This window comes from Pongo abelii, chromosome 15 (genome assembly GCF_028885655.2).
Source record: "Pongo abelii isolate AG06213 chromosome 15, NHGRI_mPonAbe1-v2.0_pri, whole genome shotgun sequence".
Classification (NCBI taxonomy): domain Eukaryota; kingdom Metazoa; phylum Chordata; class Mammalia; order Primates; family Hominidae; genus Pongo; species Pongo abelii.
This window is the reverse complement of record NC_072000.2, coordinates 43,731,443-43,747,435: the sequence shown is the minus strand read 5'-3', so window position 1 is coordinate 43,747,435 and position 15,993 is coordinate 43,731,443. Positions and strand designations below refer to the sequence as shown.

At 36.8% G+C, this 15,993-nt stretch overlaps 1 long non-coding RNA gene across 1 annotated transcript in view; it reads right to left on the bottom strand.

Moving 5' to 3' along the window:
* LOC129049888 (uncharacterized) overlaps window positions 1-15,993 on the bottom strand; it is a 602,992-nt gene that overhangs the window by 307,673 nt on the left and 279,326 nt on the right. Inside the window, exon 4 of the long non-coding RNA XR_008513264.2 lies at window positions 14,304-14,448. This is a non-coding gene — a long non-coding RNA (uncharacterized LOC129049888). The remainder of the gene's footprint in view (window positions 1-14,303; window positions 14,449-15,993) is intronic.

The following is a 15,993-nucleotide window of genomic DNA, read 5'->3' as shown; positions in this document are numbered from 1 at the left end:
CTAATTTTAACCAAATGTAGATGTTAAAATTAACACTAGCATAAATCTTAGTTACAAAAAGCAACAATATCTTTCAATACAATCAGTAAAAAGTATTAAACACCTGTTGCAGAAGGCATTAGTCACAGAGGTCGGGAGTAAAATTATAGATGCTCTGTGTGATAGTCAGCTGCCTGCTACTCATTCCCTTGTATAATTATTTACTCTCCTTGAATGTGGGCTGGACGTAGTGACATGCTTTTAACAAATAGAATATAGCAAAGTGATGGGATGTCATTTCCAAAATTAGGTTATAAAAGACTGCGACTTTTGTCTCTCACTACTCTCTACTTGATGAAGTAGGCTCTCACGTTGTAAGCTGTCCCACAAAGAAACACATATGTATGGTAGGTAACTGAGGGAAGCCTTTGGCCAACAACCAGTGAGAAACTGACACCCTCTGTCCAATAACTGGGAAGAAACTAAACCTTGCCACAACCACCGAGTGAGCTGAAAAGCCGATCCTACCCCAGTTGAACCTTATCATGACCATACCCTCAACTGACATCTTGATAGCAGCCTTGTGAGGGATTCTAAGCCAGAGAGCACAGTTAAGATGCACCATGGACCTCTGACTCAATGACACTGTGAAATAATGAATGTGCATTATTTTAAGCTGCTAAATGTTGGAGTAATTTGTTATACAGCAATAGGTAACTAATATACTCTGTCTTCTAAAAATGTGTAAGTATTTTAAAAATAAAGTTTATTTTAATATAAGGCAAGTTGTGACATTATCAAAATATTTTTTAAAAGCATTATGGTGTTACAAAGAATGATGATTTCTGACAAGCAATATTATTAGGAGGGAGATTGCAAAAGTAAGGAAAAGTGGAGAAGATTAGAAATTATGTCAGGAAATCCATATTTTAGGAAGAAAATTATGGTCCAAGTATGCACACTGGATTAGAAGTAAAAGAGAAAATAAGTAGGATATTAAAAGGCCATTGAAAAGTACAGATGAAAAAGAATAGGAGTTTACGCCATATGGCATTGGCAGTAGAAAAAGAAATAGGGAAATGGCCATGAAGTGCTTGGGAGCAAAAGTGGTGGGTTCTGGTAAACAAAATACTATGAGGAAACAAATAAAGAAGGAAGCTGAAGATGGCACTAAGAGGTTCAGCCCAGTCGATTTGGAGAAATGTTGCCATTATGAAACAAAGAAAAGAGCCCAAGTGGAGGAACAATGTAAAGGAACAAAGTAAGTTTGTCTGAATTCAACTTGCTTGAGTAACAGCAGGATAATATGTTCAGTAGTAAGTTAGCACTTTAAAATACAATTATGATACTTAGGAACAAAGTCAGAACTGCAGGTACGGATTTGGGAATAATTAACTTAAGGACGCTGGTTAAAGCCATGAAAAGAAATTAGGTAGACCACTGAGTGCTTAAAAACCTCTTGTCACTCTCCACTACCCGCAGGATAAAGTATAAAATCATTAGCTCCCCCCACTTATCCAACCTCAGCTGCTGCACACTCCAACATACACTCGACATTCCAAACACACAAAATGACTAACAGGTCTCCCAAGATACCATCCATTTCTGTGCCCTGTGCCTGAGTCCTTGCAGTTTTTCCTTCCTGAAATGCCTCCTCCCCACTAACTCACTTAGCCTTCATGAAACTTCAGATGTCACCTCTTTTGTGCTTCTAGAACACATTTTCCTAATCACTGTAAAGACTTTATCACATTTTACAAGTTTTATTGCCTTTCTTTCCCCAACACACCAAAACTAGGGCAGAGATCATGACTTATTAATTTGGTATACCCAGTGGTGACTTGAATATATATAGCACAAACTCAATGTTCAAAGCCAAGATAATTATTGGAGAAAAAAAAAAGAAGGAAAGGAGGAAGATGGAGAGGCTTAGAAGAAAAAGTTGGAATAATTCTCCTTTAAGAGGCAGATCAAAGAGGAAGAAATGAGGGAGACTAAAGAAACAAAACAGGTACTTGTATTTTAAAAGGATGGTATCTCTTAACATCAAATGTAGCGTTTTCTTCCATTGCCACTCTCAAACTGGCTAGAACTTTATCATTTCATTCTTTAATATAGTAAAATTCATCTTTTGTAACATTGGAAAGATTTTCTTTTATAAAAATCAGAAAACTTTTATCAAATCTACTAGGAATTGGCACTGTGCCTTAAAAACACTCTGCTGTACTTGGGAGAGTTGCTGACTAATAATTTAATAGTTTTTCCCTAATGCCTCCCATACTAAAGAGTCATAAAACATAAGCCCATCATTATTTCACATCTTTTTAAGATTCCTAAATTTGCTTCACATTATTTCTTATTACACATTGATGTAAATTCTTATGGCAACCTCAATAATTATCTTCAATAATATGTCCTGTTGGTCAAACAAGATCCTGCTCCCCCAACCTTCCACGTATTCAAGACCTTTCCCCAAACCCAGTTGCATTTTTGCTCTTCAGCAGTTTTATAAAACTAGGTAGTTGAAATGTTATCCTGTACACAGACCACTGTCTTTACCGCAGCCACTACTTGCCACAGTTGGTTATATAAGGAATAGTGCTTGTTCTGGACACTACAGCTAGCACGTGTCAGATTTATCTTGCTTCAGTATTTTATTTTTGATGGAAATTATAATAACTTGGTTGTTACTCTAAACTCTTTCCTCCCTAAGGTCACTAAATACCAAAAACAGTCTAATGCATGTGGTTTGGGGGTTTTTTGTTGTTTCTTTAACAGTTTACATACTACTATAAAATTTTGTTTTACTCCTTAGAGAAAAAATGTAACATTTTTCCAATATAGGAGACGCTCTCTTCTTCTTTATAAGATTAAAAATAATAATAAATTATGTCATTCTTCAACTGACAATACATCCCCAAGACCACTTACCCTTAATGCTTGCCAAAAAAAGATTGACAGTAGAGGATTATTTTTATGATTTTACGGAACAGATTTGCCTTAAAATCAGATGCCATATAGTAAAAATAAAAATAGTATCTGTCGAGCACTTAGTAGGTGTCAGGCAATGAAATCCTGGGCCTCAGAGAGGTCAAGAGGCAACCCCGTGGCTGTGCAATTAAAATGTGTGGCAGAAAAAGAACTCAAATCTAGGATCTGGCTTCAAGGACCAGGTCTTTAACCACTGCTTTGTAACCTGCAAGATCTGAATTTCTATAACACCTTATGATTTAAAACAAAACTTTAATACATTACGATCCCCAAAACACCAGTGATGTCAGAGCAGACATTTGTAATTAATAAGTGATGAAGTCAAATTTGCTAATTTCAAGGACCATTTTTATGAATTTTCACCATGGATTCCAGGAACTTCATGAACATATTTCAAAAGACATTATCATAGAAACTGAAAAAAAAATAGTATTGAAATGTAATTCTTTATTAGAGTCCTCACAAGTGACTCATTTAGCACTGTATTTCTGATTCAGTTAAGAGTATATATATTTTGGCAGCAATCATTGCTAAGAACTCTCTGAGCTTGTACAAAGTGTCCAGTTGAGCTGATGAGTTTTCTGCCCACAAAGAGAATCTCCTCGGATTCAATATCTCACTTGTTGGCTCCAGCCACAGGTCATGTCTTCCCCTAAGTCCTGTAATCCAACACTTGCCTCCTCTCTTCCTTCAAGGTCTAATTCCCTAAATATCTAGAGAGAAAAGGAAACCCCCTCATCCATTTCACTTGCAGGGAACACTTTATGTCAGACATGGGGACAAAAAGTTCATAATGTGTATTCTAAAGAGGGTCACATGTTAGAGGACAAAAGTAGTTCAAGAAATACCACTGTGCACCTGCTTGCATTTCTGCACATAGTAGGTGTGCGATAAGAGTTGGTTGATGAAAATTGGACCCAGATATCTTCCTTAGGCCAATCATACTCCTTCTAGCTCTTTCTTGGTGTTTAAAGTAGCTAGGTAAAATTTTTATTTTTTAAAGAATCAAGAGGGAAGATTCTGGGCTACAATTCCTAATGATGAAAATTAATTTAAAAGGCACAGGGGCTGACACAAAGACAATATATTAACACAATGCAAAATTCCCCCGGGCACAAATCTCCAGGAGGTTTGGCAAGATCTCTAGTTTAAGATTTCTCCCGGGGGCTGCAGGATGGACTCAATCCTGACTTTCAGCTACATGCCTTATTTGCTGGTGACTGGACAATGACAGACCCGGAGACACCTCAGGCTACCCCAGGTCCTACTGAAAAGCACACTTTCCTTTTTTGTTTGTTTGTTTGTTTGTTTGTTTTGAGACGGAGTCTCGCTGTCGCCCAGGCTGGAGTGCAGTGGCCCGATCTCAGCTCACTCAGGCTCCGCCCCCCGGAGTTCACGCATTTCTCCTGCCTCAGCCTCCCGCGTAGCTGGGACTACAGGCGCCCGCCACCTAGCCCGGCTAACTTTTTGGGCTAACTTTTTGTATTTTTAGTAGAGACGGGGTTTCACCGTGTTAGCCAGGATAGTCTCGATCTCCTGACCCCGTGCGCCCGCCTCGGCCTCCCAAAGTGCTGGGATTACAGGCATGAGCCACCGCGCCCGGCCGCACACTTTCCTTTTCAAACCATGCCAGGAGATGTGAGAGCTCTCCAAGGGTCCTGTGTCTGCAGCGACCACCAGAAATTTGTAGATGCTTCTGTCGGGGCTTTACTGTCTATAGTTACAAGACAGCTAGCTGAGCCATGACCACTTATTTCACAGTGAAGTGGATGTCTTTGAGGGAACTTGCTTTAGAAATCGACAGGCCTCCATGTTCACTGTAGTTATGCAGTCTCATCTGCTGCTCAACGAACACAATTTCAGAATGAGAGAGTTCATCTCAGTGCAGGAGAAAGGAGCAGAAACGGAAGCTGAAATTTTTAATAATAATTTTCTCCTTTCTTCCATCAAAGACGCCTAACTGCTTATCAGAGCTTCTGATCAGCATGAGATACCATTACAGAATTATCAACTGAGTGGATATAATTCTATTATGGAGGAGTTATTTGACAGATGAGTTAGTTCATGTCACCTTATCATGAATAAATATGAGATTTTTGTTAGACTTTTTAAATAACTGGAACATCTCAGAGATTCTTTACTATATTCTCAAACTTCAAGGAGCCCAGGAATGCCAAGCTGCCCCCACCAGCACAGTTAAAACAAGGCCTTCTACATTTAAAATTGCTGGTAAGCTTTCTGAATATGAAAGAAATGCCTTTTGTGTGGAGAGCCAAAAGCAAGTATAATCCAGATGTGAGCTGAAGCTATCATCTGCTTTATGATTTTCTCTAGCCTCTATCTCATGTCTAGGGGAAAGGCAAATCCTTCAGGCAGAATTTTGCCGAATTTGCCAATTTTGCCTGTATTCTGTTACCTCTAATTCTGATTTCCTCTCCTGCTAAATTCATTGTTTGACCCAAAATATTTATTCTCTCCTCTCTGCTCAGCACAATCTCAGATATTATAACGCTTTTTCTCTGATTCATCAAACACCATTTGAACAAGAAATTTGTGTATATGACAGATACTGCCGAAGGTATGTGTGGAGCAAGACGCTGATGATGACAGCTCCTGATGAGAAACACCAAAAAACTGAGTATGGACAATTCTTTCATCATCCCTCTCCTAGGTTTCCACTCTTAATAGTTCTCTACTGTCCACCACTTGGTACTGTTTTTCTGACTCTCTCTTTTTCTCTCCTGGGTTTACTCCCACCTTCAAATAACCACTTATTTCTGATGTGGAGCAGTCCAGCCATCAGTATCCTTCAAAACCATACCCTGGAGTGCTCTTGCTTCCCAATATAAAGAGGTATCTCAAGGTGTTTGTTAAAAAACGCTCATCTATGCAGGAGAAAAAGCCTGCCACTCCCTTAGGGGCAGAGCAGTGACCTTCAGGGTAACTTGTAAACAGCTCTGTTTTCCACTCTGTTCTAAAAGAGTTTTGTCAACCAAACAAAATGCAGGTGTTAACAAAAAGCCAACTCAAAAATGCAATATAATTCCTTGACAATCATACTATTGTAACATCTGTCTTGGTAAGTATAACCTAAGCCAACAGCTGAAAAAATTTATTCATTTATAATAACATTATAAACCATGATTTAAAAAGAAAAAGCAATGTAATCTGGCTATTCACTTTTCCTTAAATTGCTACTTTTTTTTAACCTTAAAACAGTGGTGCATTTGTCATGCCTTTAATCAGATTTCCATAATATTTCTGTGAAATGCAAGATTTAAGCCAGAAGTAAACTACAGAAAACCAATTTATTTTATTATTTATAAATCATATTATATAATGGCTATAAAAGTAACAGCTTTCTTGAGCTTAATTCTACCAGCTGTTGATATGTCTAAATATTATGGGTTTCTATGTGGGGTCGAGGGTGCATGCACATGTGTGGGTACGTGTGCACGTGCATGTGTACTGAGTTCATGTGGTGGCACGTGAACATTTAGAATCTTAGCCAAAAGTTATATTTTTATGGTTTCTTTATTTTACTAAAATCAAATGAAAAGATTACTGGGTTAAAGTTTTGCTTATCATACCTACTTGTATTATCTAATACAACATCCTCCAGTAGCAAAGATGTCATTAAAAGATGACATCTTTTAATTAAATATGATGCTCATATTGGACCTAAACAAAAGAGTATTCTAAAGCTATCTGTTTAGGATAAAAATTTGGTGAATAAAATCAACATTGTTGCAGAACTGCAATGTTTGCTCATACCACAAAAACTGTAATTTTCTTAACAGCATGCATTTCAATTAATATTTATGAAGTCCTCAAATGTGCCTCTTAACTGAATCAAATTTTGTATTCATAATGGTCTCCCACAAAGGCTTTGGCCAATAATAATACAATACTACATGTCTCAGAATTTATAAGCATTAAATTAAAATGTAACTATAGTTTATAACATACCAGCGAAGCATACCAACTAGACAAGCATAATCCAGAGGATTATATCAGTCTAGTATTTGGCTATTCAGGGATTTGACATCCAAAATCTGTGTGTGGGAGAAGCAACTTGAGAGCATATTTCATTCAGAACCATTGCAAAAAGTACAGGTAGAGTTCTTGTCACCTCACAAGTTATCTTTATTATGTACATACCATGAAACCTACCAGATGCAGGGTCTAGTGTTTTAAATGCAGCAATAATTGCAACATAAGCAGAAACTTTAAAATGTAGATGAATCCAACTGTAATATATTAATATTAAATTGAGATATCTTACAAAATATTTTTTCAGAAGGTCCTTTGACAAATGTTTCATACAGCTAACTACAGGATTCCATTATCACAAAGAAAAAACTATAGACTCTATATTCCTAATACATTCTTAATAGATCCAGAATTCTTCCATTTTTTACCACTTCACTGATAGGCTAAATCATCATCTTGGCTTGGGTCCCCTACTTCTACTGTTGTGCATTCCCTAAAGTCTATTACTAACACAGCAGCCAGAATCATCTTTTGAAAGTCAAATCAGATCAGGTCACTCCTTTGATCAAAATCTTCAACTGGGCTGGATGTAGTGACTCACGCCTGTAATCCCAGCACTTTGGGAGGCAGAGGAGGGTGGATCACCTGAGGCTAGGAGTTCAAGACCAGCCTGGCCAACATGGTGAAACTCCGTTTCTACTAAAACTACAAAAATTAGCCGGGCATGATAGCACACCCTTGTAGTCCCAGCTACTCAGGAGGCTAAGGCAGGTGACTCGCTTGAAACTGGGAGGCAGAGGTTGTAGGGAGCCAAGATCGAGCCACTGCACTCCAGCCTGGGTGACAGAGTGAGACTCTGTCTCAAAAAAAAGTAAAAAATAAAAATAAAAAATAAAACATGCAACTGATTCCTTCTCACTGCTAATAAGAGCTGGACAAGGTCCAACATAGTCTACCTGGCCTCAATTCCTACTTCACTCTTCTTTGCTTACTCTGCTAGCATCCACAGCGGTCTCCTCCAGATCCTGACACTCCCTGGACAGGCTCCCACCTTGAGAATTTGCTGTACAATTTCCTCTGCCTGAAATGCTCTTTCCCCAGGTATCCTCTTGGCTAACTCCCTTACTTCTTTAAGATATATTTGATCAACCTCACCTTCTCAATGAAGGCCCCTTCACTATTTAATATAGCAACATGCCAAGCCCCAAGCCTCTTCCCCTCGCTGTACTCCTGATCCTATTTATCCCATTTCAGTTTTCCCACAGTATTTTATCACCTTTTAAAAATTTATATATTATATATTATTTATCTTGAATGTTAGTTCGTTTTTAGTTCACTAATGTATCCCCCCACACAAACTTTTTTGTTTTTTTTAAACAGAGTCTCACTCTGTCACCCAGACTGGAATGCAGTGGTATGATCTCAGCTTAGTGCAACTTCAGCCTCCCATAATCGGGCAATTCTCGTGCCTCATTGTCCTGAGTAGCTGGGATTACAGGCATATGCCACCATGCCCAGCTAATTTTTGTATTTTTAGTAGAGACGGGAGTGTCACCACGATGGCTAGACTGGTCTCAAACTCCTGGCCTCAGGTAATCCACCTGCCTTGGCCTCCCAAAGTGCTGGGATTACAGGCATGAGATGCCTGCTGGCCCTAATGTATCCCATTTCTAAATAGCCTGGGCACTCCATAAATATTCATTGAATGTTGAATGAATGAACATGTGATATGAATGCCACATGAGAAAGCTTCTCATCACCAACACAGACAGTATAAAAGCTTCATGGAAAAGAGTTGATTATATCACTAAGTATTCAAACCTAAGTAAATGATATAAGATGGCCCTCTATAAGTGCCAACAGACATCCTGAAATATCCTTCTGGAAACTAAGAATAATTTACTCTCTATGCATAATTTCTGATAGCCTTATAATTTTATAATTTACCATGGAAAAACCAGACACTAGGATCCCTTGGATACTGATACAGTTTGGCTGTGTGCCCACCCAAATCTCATTTTGAACTGTAGCTCCCATAATCCCGACGTGTTCCACTGGGAGGTAACCGAATCATGGGGTGGGTTTTTCCCGTGCTGTTCTCGTGACAGTTAATAAGTCTCATGAGATGGTTTCGTAAAGGGCAGTTCCCCTCAGCAGTGGAGGACATGGAGCAATAGGCTTAGGATGATGCATATGTGAGGCCACAGTAGTCTGAAAATGTGCATAAGATGTATCTGACACATAGTTCAGCCATTAAAAATAGTCCTGCTAAGTTACTAAAAGGATAATGTCTCAGGATTTGCCTAAAACTTTTGTCCTTACAGACATTCTTTCCTATATTTATTCTTTGCTCATTTTTAAGTAATATTTTCTGTTTCCCATAGAATAAGGCCAAGCTATTTGCCTATCTTGCAAGACACAACCCATCAATTGCATCTAATTTTCCCAAGGAAGCAACCCAGAAGCCTGAACTAAACAACACCCAGAGCACAGATGAACCAGGCACTATCACACATTTTATCAATTCTAAGCATTTTTCTCTGAGAATATTAAATCATTTTGATGCGACTCCCCCAGAATTATCTCAAATTAGTTTTTCAACTAAAATTATTTACAAATATCTGCTGGAGGTACATAGTACAAAAGTATGATAGTTACAATGGAAAATGCAAAAGTATTAGCAAGAACTATTTCTCTTCTTCTCTATGTATATTTTGTATTTGCCAACATATTTAAACATAAAGTATATATTATTTTTATACTAGAAAAATAATAAAAACTTGTAAGATGTAATTATAGGGAGAAAAATTGTTTTTGTATTCTAAGGAGTTCTAAGGTTCAAAACGTTATCTCTTTTGTTCATTGCTATTGGTTTATGGTTCTTTTAATTAATGAGAGGAAACATTAATTTAGAGCCACTAATGAACTTGGAAAAAAATTATCTTTAAAAGAAACACAGCCCATAAACTAAAAAAAGAATTTAAAGTGTCCTGGATTTGCCATGAATCTTATAGTAAGTGACAAAGCTCAGTGGTAAAGGGTTCAATTCATCAAGAAGAGCTAACTATCCTAAATACATATGCACACAATACAGGAGCACCCAGATTCATAAAGCAAGTTCTTAGAGACCTACGAAGAGATTTAGACTCCCACACAATAATAGTGGGAGACTTTAACACCCTACTGACAATATTAGACAGGTAATCAAGACAGAAAATTAACAAACATATTCAGGATGTGAACTCAGCTCTGGATCAAGTGGACCTGAGAGATATCTACAGAACTCTTCAGCCAAAAACAACAGAATATACATTCTTTTTATCATCACATGACATTTACTCTAAAATTGATCACATAATGGGAATTAAAACCCTCCTCATCATATGCAAAAGAACTGAAATTATAACAGTCTCTCAGACCACAGCACAAACAAATTAGAACTCAAGATTGAGAAATTTTTCTCTCAAGCCCACATAACTACATGGAAATTGAACAACCTGCTCCTGAATGACTCTTGGATAAATAATGAAATTAAGAAAGAAGTTCTTTGAAACTAATGAGAAAAAAGAGAACAACATACCAGAATCTCTGGGATGCAGCTAAAGTACTGTAAAGAGGGAAATCTATATCACTAAATGCCCACATGAAAAAGCTAGAAAGATCTCAACTTAACAACCTAACACCTCAACAAAAGGAACTAGAGAACAAAGAGCAAAGAAACCCCAAAGCTAGCAGAAGACAAAAAATAACCAAGATCAGAGTTGAGCTGAAGGAAATAGAGACATGGAAAACCCTTTGAAAAATCAATGAATCCAGGAGCTGGTTTTTTGAAAACATGAATCAAATAGACCACTAGCTAGACTAACAAAGAAGAAAAGAGAGAAAAATCAAATAAACACAATCAGAAGTGATAAGGGGGATATCACTACTGACTCCACAGAAATACAAACGACCATCAGAGAATACAATAAACACCTCTATTAACATAAACTAGAAAAAAAAAAACAATTTCCTAGACAAATACCCCCTCCCAAGACTGAACCAGGAAGAAACTGAAGCCCTGAATAGACCAATAATTTGTTCTGAAATTGAGGCAGTAATAAATAGCCTACTGCCAAAAAAAAAAAAAAAAAGCCCAGGACCAGATGGATTCACAGCCAAATTCTACTGGAGTACAAAGAAGACTTTATACCACTTCTACTCAAACTATTCCAAAAAATTGAAGAGGTAGGACTCCTCCCTAACTTATTCTATAAGGCCAGAATCATCCTGATACCAAAACCTGGCAGAGATACAAAAAAAAAAAAAACTTCAGGCCAATATCCTTGAAGAATATCAATGCAAAAATGTTCAATAAAATACTGGCAAACTGAATCTAGCAGCACGTCAAATAGCTCACGCCATGAGCAAGTTGGCTTCATCCCCAAGATGCAAGGCTGTTTCAATATACACAATCAATAAATATGATCCACCACATAAACAGAACTAAAGATAAAAACCACTTGATCATCTCAATAGATGCAAATAAAAGGCCTTTGATAAAATTCAACATCCTTTCATATTAAAAACTCTCAATAAACTAGATATTGAAGGAACATATCTCAAAATAATAAGAGCCATATATGACAAACCCACAGCCAATATCATACTGAAAGGGCAAAGCTGGAAGCATTCCCCTGAAAACTGGCATAAAACAAGGATGCCCTCTCTCACTGCTCTTATTCAACATAATATTAGAAGTTCTGGCCAGGGCAATTGGGCAAGAGAAAGAAATAACTGGTATTCATATAAGAAGAATGGAAGTCAAATTATCTTTGTTTGCAGATGACATGAACCTATATCTAGAAAACCCCATCATCTCAGACTAAAATGATGTTTGCTGATAAGCAACATCAGCAAAGTCTCAGAATATAAAATCATTGTGTGGAAATCACTAGCATTCCTATACACCAACAACAGGCAAACAGAGAGACAAATCATGAATGAACTGCCATTCACAATTGCTAAAAAAAAGAATAAAATACCTAAGGAATACAACTAACGAGGGAAGTGAATGACCTCTTCAAGGAGAGCTACAAACCACTGCTCAGAGAAATCAGGGGATACAAACAAATGGAGAAACATTCCATGCTCATGGATAGGCAAAATCAATGTTGTGAACATGGCCATACTGCCCAAAGTAATTTACAGATTCAATGTTATTCCATTAAACTACGATTGACATTCTTCACAGAATTAGAAAAAAATATTTTAAAATGCATATGGAACCAAAAAAAAAAAAAAAAAAGGCTGACTAGCCAAGGTAATCCTAAGCAAAAAGAACAAAGCTGGAGGCATCATGCTACCCAACTTCAAACTATATAACAAGGCTAAAGTAACCAAAACAGCATGGTAGTAGTATAAGAACAGACACATAGACCAATGGAACAGAACAGAGAACCCAGAAATAAGACCACGTATCTATAGCCATCTGATCTTTGACAAACCTGACAAATACAAGCAATGGGGACAGGATTCCCTATTTAATAAATGGTGCTAGAAGAACTGGCAAGTCATGTACAGAAAATTAAAACTGAAAATTAAAACTTCCTTACACCATTTACAAAAATTAACTCAAGATAGATTAAAGACTTAAATGTAAAGCCCAAAACTATAAAAACTCTAGAAGAAAATCTAGGCAATATTATTCAGGACATAGATATGGGCAAAGATTTCATGACGAAAATGCCAAAAGCAATTGCAACAAAAGCAAAAATTGACAAATGGGATCTAATTAAACTATAAAGCTTCTGCACAGCAAGGAAATAATCACCAGAGTGAACAGTCAACCTACAGAATAGGAGAAAATTTTTTCAATCTATCCATCTGACAAAGGTCTAATATGCAGAATCCATACGGAACTTAAACAAACTTACAAGAAAAAACAAACAACCCCATTAAAAAGTAGGCAAAGGACATGGACAGACACTTCTCAAAAGACAACATACGTGCAGCCAATAAACATATTTTATAAAGCTCAACATCACCGATCATTAGAGAAATGCAAATCGAAACTACAATGAGATACCATCTCATGCCAGTCAGAATGTCAATTACTACAAAGTCAAAAAACAGATGCTGGTGAGAATGTAGAGAAAAAGGAATGCTTTTACACTGTTGGTGAGAATGTAAATTAGTTCAACTGTTGTGGAAGACAGTGTGGTAATTCCTCAAAGAGCTGGAGACAGAAATACCATTTGACCCAGCAATCCTATTGCTGAGTATATATCCAAAGGAATATAAATCGTTCTGTTAAAAAGATGCATGCACATGTATGTTTATTGCAGTACTATTTACAATAGCAAAGTCATGGAATCAACCTAAATGCCCATCAATGATAGACTGGATAAAGAAAATGTGGTACATATACACCATGAAATACTATGCAGCCATAAAAAGGAATAAGATTATGTCCTTTGCAGGGACATGGATGGAGCTGGAAGCTGCTATCCTCAGCAAATAAATGCAGGAACAGACAACCAACACCACATGTTCTCACTTATAAGTGGGAGCTGATTGATGAGAACACATGGACACGTACGGGGAAACAACACACACTGGCCACCTGTGGGGTGGCAGGGAGACTATCGGGAAGAATAAAATGAATGCTGGGCTTAATACCTCGGTGATGGGATGATCTGTGCAATAAATCACCATAGCACACGTTTACCTATGTAACAAATCTGCACATCCTGCACATGTGCCCCAGAACGTAAAATAAAAGTTGAAAGAAAATTACGTATTCACCACTGCTTGTTCTTATATTAAACAGCATAATACAAATGTTCAAAAAGTTATCTAAACTAGTTAGTGGGAGGTGGCTGAAGTCAGAGCACTGAAGTAGACTGGAATATGCTGGCAGTGAGTCTTCTTACATTAGACTCTCCTAGCTCATAGAATTAAAAAAATATATGCATTGTGTATTTTAAATAGAAAAATATATATAAGTCACATTTTACTCTCAATCATTTTTACTTTTAATTAACGTTTTAAAGAATTTTAACTTTTCTACACAATAAAAAGCATTTCAAAACTTAAGGAAAAAGAGAGACAAAGCTTAAGCAGGATATGCATAGCATAAGCTCTAAAAGACATAAAAATGAGCATCCATAACAGTCCCCTCGCTGCAGGTACACTGTGCTGGGTTTGCAGGAGGTATTTTAACTTAAAGGGCACTGAGTCAATCCCTTGTGCTCAGAGACCTTCAAGGGCTGGCAGGTGGAATTTCTCACGTACAAAACACTGTAACACAAGAGTGTACTTCTACAGTGAGAATTATCAGCTTTCAGAGTCTACATTACCTCTGCTTCCTTCACCATGAATAATCATTAATGATCCATGGAACTCTCAGTAGGATTGTAGGTGTGCCTCTTTGTGCTAGTCAGAATGTCATATAATCAAAGAGCTGGAAAGGATCTTCAGGACTGGCTAATGCAGTGCTTCATTCTGGAAAATGAGACCCAGGAAGAATAAGTACTTTTTTCTTAAAATGTTCTATACAAAAAAAAAAATCATCATCAATGTATTAAGATAGTTTGCCTCTTAATTCCATAGTCTATCCTTTTATTATTGTAAAAGATCAATAAACTCCACACAGATAAATATATAATTTTCTCAAAGACAAGTCAACTATAACATAACAACACCAACTCCAAAACTAACATACATACTTGAAAACTAAGATTGCGGAGGTGAAGACCTACATTATTGACTCAAATTTAAGAAAAATCTCCTATCCTTATACCAATGAAAATCCACCCCCCACCACCAAATAATCATCTTCCTTATTCTGGATTCAAATTTTAGCTTACAGATAAGAAGCATTTGTCCACACAGTACCAAAGTCCTTTTAATGTACCAAATAAGAATGTCACAGATTGGCCAGCTTTGAAATCACCAATTAATGAAGTGCTGTGAGAAGAGAAAATTGACATTTTCTCAACTTGTTTTTGCCAATAATCAAAGCTACAATTGGGATAGTTAGTAACTCCATATTACCCTTTCTAGCACAAAAATAGACATGAAGTATAACAAGTTAGCACTTGGTTCTAATAAAGCATGTTTTCACTGAACCACAAAGTGAAGGATGGAAGGCATATAAGCTTCGCAAAACAGAGACCTGGGATCTAGCACTTGCTAGATGTGAGACTCTGTGTGAGGTAATCTTTAACATAACATTTCCTTATCTATAAAATGACAAGGATAATGTCTTAAATGAGATGGTGTTACCAAAGTTGTTGGCCCAAAGAAGGTACTTTATATAGGTGATATATATTATTCATATGTACTCCAAAGGGTAAGGCCACTTTATCTCAGTTTGAAAAGAAAAACTGCATTTGTTCTATACATTTTTATAGGCAGTTTTATTGAGATATAATCCATACACCATAAAATTCACCCTTTTAAAGTGTACACTTCCATGGGTTTTAGTATATTTACAGAATTATAAATCATTAATGAAATCTAATTTTAAAATATCTTCATTACCCTAAAAAGAAATTCTGCACCCATTAATAGTTACTCTCATTCCCTTCTCCTACTTGCTAAGCCTAGGCATTCACTAATCTTCTTTCTGGATGTACAGAGTTGCCTTTTCTTAGCATTACAATATCAATGGAATGATATATGTTTTCTTACTGGCTTCTTTCACATCACGTTTTCAAGGTTTATCCAAGCTACAGAATATGTCAGTATTTTATTTCTTCATATTGCTGAATAATATTCCACTGTATTGATATGTTACATTTTAGTTTTCATCAGTTGATGGATATTTAAGTTTATACTTTGAAGTATTATGAATAACGCTGCTATGAACATCAGTGTACAGGGTTTTATATTGGCATGTTTTTATTTTTCTTGGTGTTATATATAAGAGTAGAATTGCAGAATGCATGTACAGTAATTCAGTAGTTAATATTTGACTATGCACCAATGAATGAAATTTCTGAATCTAATTATGATAACTCTGTTTACCCATTTGGAAGTACAGTC